The 9008-nt window shown below is 46.4% G+C and overlaps 1 pseudogene; it reads right to left on the bottom strand.

The window, feature by feature from the left end:
* Positions 1–225: 225 nt before the first annotated feature.
* LOC121151080 lies at positions 226–4101 on the bottom strand (annotated as a pseudogene).
* Between the last annotated feature and the right edge of the window lie 4907 nt (positions 4102–9008).

Genomic DNA, 9008 nt, shown 5'->3' with positions numbered 1-9008 from the left:
CGGAGCTGGGGCGAGCCTCACACATGGAACCTTCCATTTTAACCCCCAACCATCTTCTGCCATTCTTAACCCACCCAACCCCTTAAACACCACATGTCTCTATAATCCAGGTGTTTGTTCATCTTGAACGCAGCTTCAAAACCAAAAATACAGACAGAAGCATTGCCCAGGCCAAAGAGGTTGGCAGAGCTGCAAATGTGCCAGCGCTCAGGTTTCATGGAGCCCTCACAGCCCACTGCCATTCAAGTCCCAACGGAGGGTGTCCTGTGCCACCTGGGGGCTCTGACAGCAGGGGAACTGGGTGCAGCAGTGGTCCCTGAGCTCCCTGTTGAACAGGAAGCACAAGACAGGGTTAATGCTGGCCTGAAGAAGGTGAGCCCCATGAGGCCACCAGGTAGGCCTGGGGGACAGGGCTTCACCAGGACCAGCAGGTAGCTGGCCACAAAGTAGGGGCCCCAGAGAAGCATGAAGCGCAGCGTGATGGCTTAGAACATCCTGCAGAGCCACTTCTCAGTCTTGAACTCCTCCAGCACAAGCAAGAAGTGGATGCCACGGCCAGACTCCGCCACCAGGATGCCCACGAGCACGGGTGGTGTAGGTCCAATGCCAAAGTCTGTCTTCCAGTTGGCAGCTGCCTGGCCAGTGGTACCAGGCTGTGGTAAGTCCAGTCGTGAGTTACAGCGGGTACTAGGCTCTCTGGCCTCATCTTATGGCGGTCATGAATAAAGAAGTGCAGGCAGAGTGAAATGAGATTTGTGGCACCCACCACAGTCCAAAAAAACGGCAGGATGCCAAGCACCAGCGATGCCATTGGGCCACTGCTCCAGAGCACACAGTGTGTCATCCTAGTTGCTGCCTGCTCTAGTAAAGGTAAGAAGACCTTGGCTAATGCCAGTGCCCAGGAGGTGCACACCAGCATAGTGGTACATGGCCAGCCAGACAGGCACTCAGCTTAGAAGTGGTGGTGTTTCATGCCCAGGTAGCAGGTGACACCCATGCTGAGCAGTAGGAAAGCGGCACGGAAGTAGAAGAATCCGATGAGGAAGGAAAGCAGCCTGGTGCCAGTGTGTCCAGCAGTGCCCCCTTGGCAGCCACAGCCCTGCATGCAGCAAGCACAACTGCCAGGAGGCAGGTGAGCATGCCCTGCCTGTCTGCCAGTCACAGGTCCAGTGGCAGGCAGTATGGGGTGTGGTGCAGGCTGCGCTTCTGCATGAGCAGCAGCGCGAACAGCATGTGGCCCCACAGGCTCGTGCACAGCAGCAGGCTGAGCGTGGCCAGCTTGAGGCCCAGTACAGTTGCCACTGGTCCTTTAGGTTGGCCTTGCAATCATGGCCTCTCCTGGTATGTGTAACACACTGGGGTAACCCCGACCTTGCAGCTCTCTCTGGCTGCCCAGCCTGCACTCAGGTGCCTCTGCTTCTGCCACTGCTGCTGGGCGGGCCCTGGGAGAGCTCCCAGCCTTAGCACCCTGCATGCTCCTTCTCTTCCTCCATGCTGCTGCCACTATTGCAGCAGCAGAGCCCCATCACTTCTGCCAGAGTGTGCAGAATGCCACCCAACACCATACTGTTCTTACCATCTTCACGTTGTAGTTTTTTTTTTTTTTTGAAGATTGCAAATTCAGCATGACAGAGAGGAGGAAAGACAGGAAGATTTTCCATCCAATGATTCATTGCCCAAGTAACCTCAATGGCCATAGCATGCTTGTCCGAAGCCAAGAGCTTATTAAGGGTCTGCCATGGGCCAGGCGCCATGGTCTAGAGGCTAAAGTCCTGGCCTTGAACTCTCCAGGATCCCATATGGGCACCAGTTCTAATCCCAGCAGCTCTACTTCCCATCCATTTCCCTGCCTGTAGCCTGGGAAAGCAGTTGAGGACGGCCCAAAGCCTGGGGATCCTGCACCCATGTGGGAGACCTGGAAGAAATTCCTGGCTCCTGGCTTTGGATTGGCACAATACTAGCAGTTGTGCTCACTTGGGGAGTGAATCATCATTAAAAGCACATGCAAGGCCAGCACTTTAGCTGCTAGACCACTGCGCTGGACCCTCACTTTGTAATCTTTACCATCATTTCCATAGGCTTAGACTTACGGGTAGGCCTTAGGCTTTAGGCTTATACTTACAGGTGGGCCTTAGACCACAGGCTTACTCTCAGGCTTTAGGGTTAAGGGTAGGCATTATGCCTTAGGCTAAGGCTTCAGTTGATGTGTAGCATTTAAGTCTTAGGCTGAAGTTTATGTGTAGAGTTTAGTCCACAGTCTTGGGCTTAGGCTTAAGGTTAGGCCGTAGGCTTAGGCTTAAGTTTACACTTATGGTTAGGCTTAAGCCTTAGGCTTTGAATTGTAAGTAGGCTTTAGACCTTAGGCCTTTGGCTTAGGTTTAGGTTTAGGATTAGCCTTGCAGGTAGGCCTTAGTCTTTGGGGAAGGAATTAGGTTTTATCCTTAGTCTTAGATTTATGGGTAGGCCTTAGACCTTAGGCTTATTCATGGGCCTTTGTCCTTAAACCTTAGGCTTAGGTTTAGGGGTAGGCCTTGGGATTTAGGTTTAGCCTTTGTTTTAGGCTTACTCATAGGCCTTTGGCCTTAATCCTCAGGCTTAGGCTTACTTGTAGGCCTTAGGCATTAGCCTTAGACTTCAGCTTAGAGGTAGGCCTTAGATCTTAGGCTTAGATGTATATGTAGGCTTTAGGCCTAGGCTTAGGCTTATGGGTAAGCTTTAGGCCTTTTGTCACGCTTATGTTTATGGGTAAGCCTTAGGTTAGGCTTCAGGTTAGGCTTAGGTTTACAGTAGGCTTTAGACTTAGTTTTAGCATTAGGCTTATAGGTAGACCTTTGGTCTTAAGCTTAGGCTGAGCACCTGGGGGAGCGGCCACCTTCTCCTGGCCATCCCTTGGCTGAGGGTCTTATTGTGGGTCACTCCAACTTGGCTGTAGCTCCCACTGCTTTGTGTGAGGGCTGAGTGTATGCTGCTGAAAATCAGACTGGACTGCAACACCCAATGGTTCCAGTGGAAGACAGGGCTGGAAATAGAACCGACACAACCACCAGCATGTCCATAAGCTGACTGGGGCAATGGAATCAGATTGTCCCCATATTGGCAGGCACACAGAAGAATTTGGACTGGGTATCACCTCAGACAATTTTTTTTTTTTTTTTTTTTTTTTTTGTGCTCTCCCCAATCGAACTCCCAGACTTGGAACTCTAACCATGAAGCAAAGTACAGGTTCCATGGAGTGCAAGTGCCAGAGCCGAGACTCCTCAGAGGCTCAGACGGAGCAGTAGAAAGCACAACCAGGTGCACATGAAGATATGGCAGTCTTTCCGAACCTGCAAGAGGACTTCTGGTACCACAACATGGGATGGAGGACAGAACAAATCATTTAACCACCCCAACCATGTGTTGGCAGTGAAAATCTGGGCAAACAGAGACTCTAAGGTGGACTATGTCAACCAGTGGATTATAGTGACCTCATCTTGCTTGAAATGGCAAGATTGGCAGCAATTCATAACTGCTGAACTATCGAAAAAACTGGAGCAAGCCCCTTGGAGCATGCCCCACATCAGGGACCTGGGATGGGTGGGAGACTGGGTGGGGCTTCTCCCTTTTTCTCCCCCTTTACCCCTGATACAGGAAAAATAAATGTGGAAATAAGAGTCTTATAAACATCCCTGTAGCCTTTGAATCTTTGTGCCCTAGTTAACCATATAAAGATTGTCCAAAATTAAGAAAAAAAAAACCTAAAAAAAATAAAATAAATAAAAATCACTAGCTGTTAAAAAAAAAAAAAAAGACCCTGCCTGGACTGGACATGACAGTGACCGAAGTCCCTGCATGGACACGAACCCAGGAGCTGGGGACAAGCATTAGCATGACCCAAGAATGTGGTCCCTGAGTGGACACGATCTGAACGCAGGAGACAGAGGTGGACACAATCGAGGAGGTAGGCCAGACATGGACATGGCACAGGAGTTCAGGCCATTTATGGACACAACCTGGGCAGTGGGCCAGGAGCCTCTGGACCCTGTGCATGCGGGGCGCCAGTGAGCCCAGAGCCCAGCCTGGACCCCATCGTCTACTGACCACCAACCCGCTGGTGGCCATGGCACTTGCTCAGTTTGCCCCCTGGCCTCCCGCTCCCTCAGGCTGAGTCTGCTGGGTCTTCAGACTGGACAATGGCCCCACCACCTTGGCCTCCTACCTGCTGGCCTGGGAGACCATAAACTGTCCACTCCATGACTCCTGCCTTGGAAGTGACCTAGGTCAGGCTGCAGTGGAGAGTGTGCCCCCTGGAGGCCTGGGGGAGAGGTGCAGGACTCCGAGATGTCCCTGAGGACCCTGTTTTCTTTATTTTCATTACAAAGTCAGATATACAGAGAGGAGGAGAGACAGAGAAGATGATTTTCTGTCCGATATTTCACTCCCCAAGTGACCTGAACAGCCAGTGCTGCGCAGATCCAAAGCCAGGAGCCAGGAACTTCCTCCAGGTCTCCCACATGGGTGCAGGGTCCCATCTTCGGGCTGTCCTCAACTGCTTTCCCAGGCAACAAGCAGGGATCTGAATGGGAATCGGGGCCACCAGCATTGGAACCAGTGCCAATATGGGATCCTGGTGCGTGAAAGGCAACAACTTTAACCTCTATGCTATCATGCTGGGCCCAGAAGTATTGTGGCAGGTGTCTGAAAGGTTCCTGTAAGAAGAAATGACCGTGGGCTTGCTTTAGCAAATAGCCCATCTTGAAGCATATTTTGGGTTGTTCATTTTTCAGCCTGTGGCCCATATAAGTATTTTTAGCTCTATGAGGTTATAGGTTTGTCTAAATGTATATTAACCAGACCAGAGAAAATTTTCTTCTTGGTTAATGAACTGGAAGACTCTTTTTAAGGGGGACTGCTAATCTGTCAGCAACTCCTCCCTTCTTCCCTGCAGGAACCCCATTGTTAATCATCTTCCCTGGCACTTAGCATTTCTGCTTTCAGAATTGCCTTCATCTCCCAGGTGTTCCTAGCGATCACCTGACCTTGATGGCCAAAGGCTGTTCTGTGACCAGAGCACTGATGAATAGATTCAGTTATCCCACTGTGCGTTCAAGGACTCACTCCCAGATTAAGACTATGTCAAGAATTAGAGGACAAATCTGTGTTCCAGCTCTTACTTTTCCTGAGAGAGGGCATGCTGCTTCTGCACTGGCTGTTTGCAGAAGTAGAGCTGATGGTGACTTAGGAATTATAGCATTCCATCTGGGGTGCACAGTACCCTAAGGAAGGAGTTTGTGTTGCGGAGTGCAAGAACAATAACACTGACCCAAGTGTAGGATGTTAGAAGAGTCTTGATTTCCCAAGCTTGGTGACAGCAGATCCTGCTACACTCAAGCAGCCACTTCACCAAGCTGCTAAAGTCAGGCTTTTTAAGCTTTCCTCCTCAAGGTCAGACTGAGAGCAATGCAGGAGAAACAAAGTTTCAGGCCAGCAGGGAGTTACCAGAACCCAAAGTTACAATGCAGTAACCTACAGGAGGCAGGAGGCGCCAGGTTTCTGGGCCCTGTGCACTGTCAATTAACCTGATGAGCGCATGCCATCAGTGGTGTCGCCCCATTACAGTTTGCTTACTGTGCCTTCAGTGGACTTGGGCCTGCACACCTACTCATTAGTGTGTCTGATTTAGGGTCTCTGGATACATTAGTGCAGGTTAGAACTCCTCTGTCCAATGCCAGCCTTGCTCAGAGAATTGCCTGGTTGGCTGCCAACTCTTGCTTCAGGGGTTGTCCTTCAGGAACCCAGATGCATGTGAACTTGGAGTTTGGTGTTTATTTATTTATTTGTGCTTGGACAGGCAGCTATGTGTGGAAATTGCTTTGACATATGAAGGAGTTGTGAGATCCTAACATGTAACAGAGTGTGAATTTCCCAAGATGAGTTGGGGTTCCTAACTAACGCCACTGGGAGAGGAACTCAAATCCTTTTGTTCCTCAGACTTTCTCACCAAACTCTCCACTTTCTGTTTTTCTAATATCTGCAAACTCCACCTACTTAGGATGCCGTCAGCACCTTAGTAGAGGGACAAACGTGATGATTTCAGAGCAGAAAGAGGCCAAAATACTGCAGCATTGAGGAGGCTGGATTTAGACAAGTGATGTTTATACACACATCCAAATTAGAAGAGAAAACATATTTTCTTAGATTTGAAACACTAAACTTGATGTAAAGCAAAAATAAAAACAAACAAAAAAAACTGCTACAAAATTGAATGCAAAACAACAGAAAAACAAAACATGAGAAACAAGATTGAAAGCATTGACACGATCCAGGATGAGCTGAGCCACTGATGAGCAAAGCCGGCATTCTTCACCATGAAGCCGGGATATTCACAGTGTGCTAAATCCCACTGCCTGACAGTCAATACAAAGAAAGGCCTGAAAATCCCAGGAAGCAAGACACTGTTCCCCACATGCAGAAGAATGATTGGTGAGTGCATTCAGCTCCATGAATGTGAGAGATAATAGGCAGAATTGGACACAGTAATAGCTAAACCAGTAGGTACAACTGTTTCATAGAAAGTCGACATGTAATGAAACAGAAACTTAGAAACAGATTAACCTGGGCTGTCGGGCTGTTGGCTGTCCCAGTAGCCTAGAAAGAGCAAAAGTCCTTGCTTGAAAGCACCTAGATACTATATGGGTGCCGATTCTAATTCCAGTGGCTCCACTTCCCATCCAGCTCCCTGCTTGTGGCCTGGAAAAGCAGTCAACCATCGCCCAAAGTCTTGGGACCCTGCAACCACGTGGGAGAGCTGTAAGAGGGTACTGGCACCTGTCTTCTGATCAGCTCAGCTCAGGCCATTGCAAACACTTGAGGAGTGAATCAATGGCTGAAAATTCTTCCACTCTGTCTTTCCTCCTCTGACTATATCTGACATTCCAAAGAAAATAAATCAATCTTACAAAAAAAAAATAAAAGAAAGAAACACAGACTTGACATGAAGAGTTCCCTGGAAGTGATTAACTCTGATTAGACTTTGGAAAAGATATGTAAACTTTTACAGAGAAGCTTTAAGAATGTTGCTTGTGGCTACTGTCCCCATCTTGCACACAGCGGGATCCCATATGGGTGCCAGTTCTACTCCTGGTGGACCTGCTTCCCATCCAGCTCCCTGCCTGTGGCCTGGGAAATCAGTTGAGGGCAGTCCAAAGCCTTGGGACTCTGCATCCATGTGGGAGACCCGAAAAGGCCCCTGAAGCCTGGTTTGGATGGGCACAGCTCCAGCAGTTTTGGCCACTTGGGTGGGGGGGGGGGTGAATCAATGGATGCAAGATCTCCCTCTCTGTCTCTCCTCTCTGTAAATATGACTTTCCAATAAAATTTTTTTTAAAAAGGAAAAAAACAATGTGGAGCATTGTTTCCTGGAGAACATCAAGAGAGCAATATAACCCCGAGAAGGGATACAAACCCAAGAAGGAAGCAAATGTGAGATGAAAATATATTATTTTTTGGAGTTTCAATGGCTGCCAAATCCTAAAATTTGAGGATAATTTTAAATCTACAGGATGAAAATACTCAATAAATTCCTAGTTCATCTCTCTTTCTCCCTCCGTCTCATACACACACACACCATACAGAAAAACAAAAAGTCACATATTATTACAATTACGTAAATTCAACAGTGACAAACTTTAATAAGGGCAAGTATTTGACAAAAGAGTTAAAATTCTATATGCATTAGTAGAGTGGACTCTGATCCTGGTACTTGGATAAAACAATTTCAAGGCTTTTGAGTAAAAGTTCAATAGTAGGATTACATGACTATGTTAAATTACATTTATAGTTTTTAAATTAAGTTCCAAATTTTTCCACACTAACTAAACCAATTGATATTTCCATCAATAGTATGTAAAGATTGCTTCTTAGCAAAATCCTCACCAGCGTATGTTACTACTACCTATATTGTTTTTCACAGTGAGAAAGTGTATTTACAAGTTGAGAAAGTCAGACACACAAAAACATTCTAGAAGATTTTCTTCTGTGCTTATGATCTATATATGTAGTAACTCAGCACTATTTATTTTCATCTAACCGTGCTAGAACCTCAGAAATTTTTTATCCTATGTATATGCAACCTATTACTCATGAATCTACTTGATCATTTCCTCCCTCCCGACTTTCTGAGTTAACATTTTTGAGGATTTTGTTATTTTCATTCTTCTGTGCTTACCTTATTTCAAGAACATAGTTCCCTCTGGGTGCATCAATTTTATTGCAAATAATAAGGCTGCTTTTTTATGGCTGAATAGTATTCCACAATAGAAATTATATAAAATATGGGGTAATATTATATAACTCACATATATTATTACACACAATTACACATGAATATGTAATACAGTTCTATATAATAGAGTATACAATATAATCATCATTATGTAATTAATATATTATTAACAGGTAACAATAATATTGTTAGCAGATAAATTTTATTTCCCTTCAGTTTATACGTTGATGGTGATTTTGGGGAGATCAACCCGAGTGTAAGCCTAATCCTCATTTGCATTGTGTCATATCCTTGCTTTTGAGAGACTGACACATGCAATTTTCTTATGTGCAAGGAATAGTTTTCTTTGTTTAATTCAATCCTCTGTCTGCTACAAGTCCTTATGTCAAAACAAGGCCTGAAAAATAAGTTCACAATAGAGTTATATTTGGACAAATCAAGTCAACATAGGCAATCACCTGTGGCAGCCCTCTATCCCTTTAAATACTGGCTGAGCTCCCTGGGCTGAGTGATGTCACCAGGACATCCTAGAATTCCGAGGTCTTCGTTGTGATTTGAATCATAACAGTCCTGCTGCCATACTGCGTACCAGGCAGGACAGTGCTTGGGAGCCGCAAGCGTCTCCTGTGATTTGGTGTCCTCGGATTTTCATATTCAGTCTTTTCTTGATACCACCAACTACCTGACAGTAGAGTTACAGGTAGAAAGCTTAGCCTTTTTGAGTAACTCTTTAAAGAGTTGAACC

Source organism: Ochotona curzoniae, unplaced genomic scaffold (genome assembly GCF_017591425.1).
Source record: "Ochotona curzoniae isolate NIBS_2020 unplaced genomic scaffold, NIBS_Ocur_1.0 contig_2278, whole genome shotgun sequence".
NCBI classification, from domain to species: Eukaryota; Metazoa; Chordata; class Mammalia; order Lagomorpha; family Ochotonidae; genus Ochotona; species Ochotona curzoniae.
Note: the sequence above shows the minus strand (reverse complement) of the source record. Positions and strands in the feature narration are given on the sequence as shown.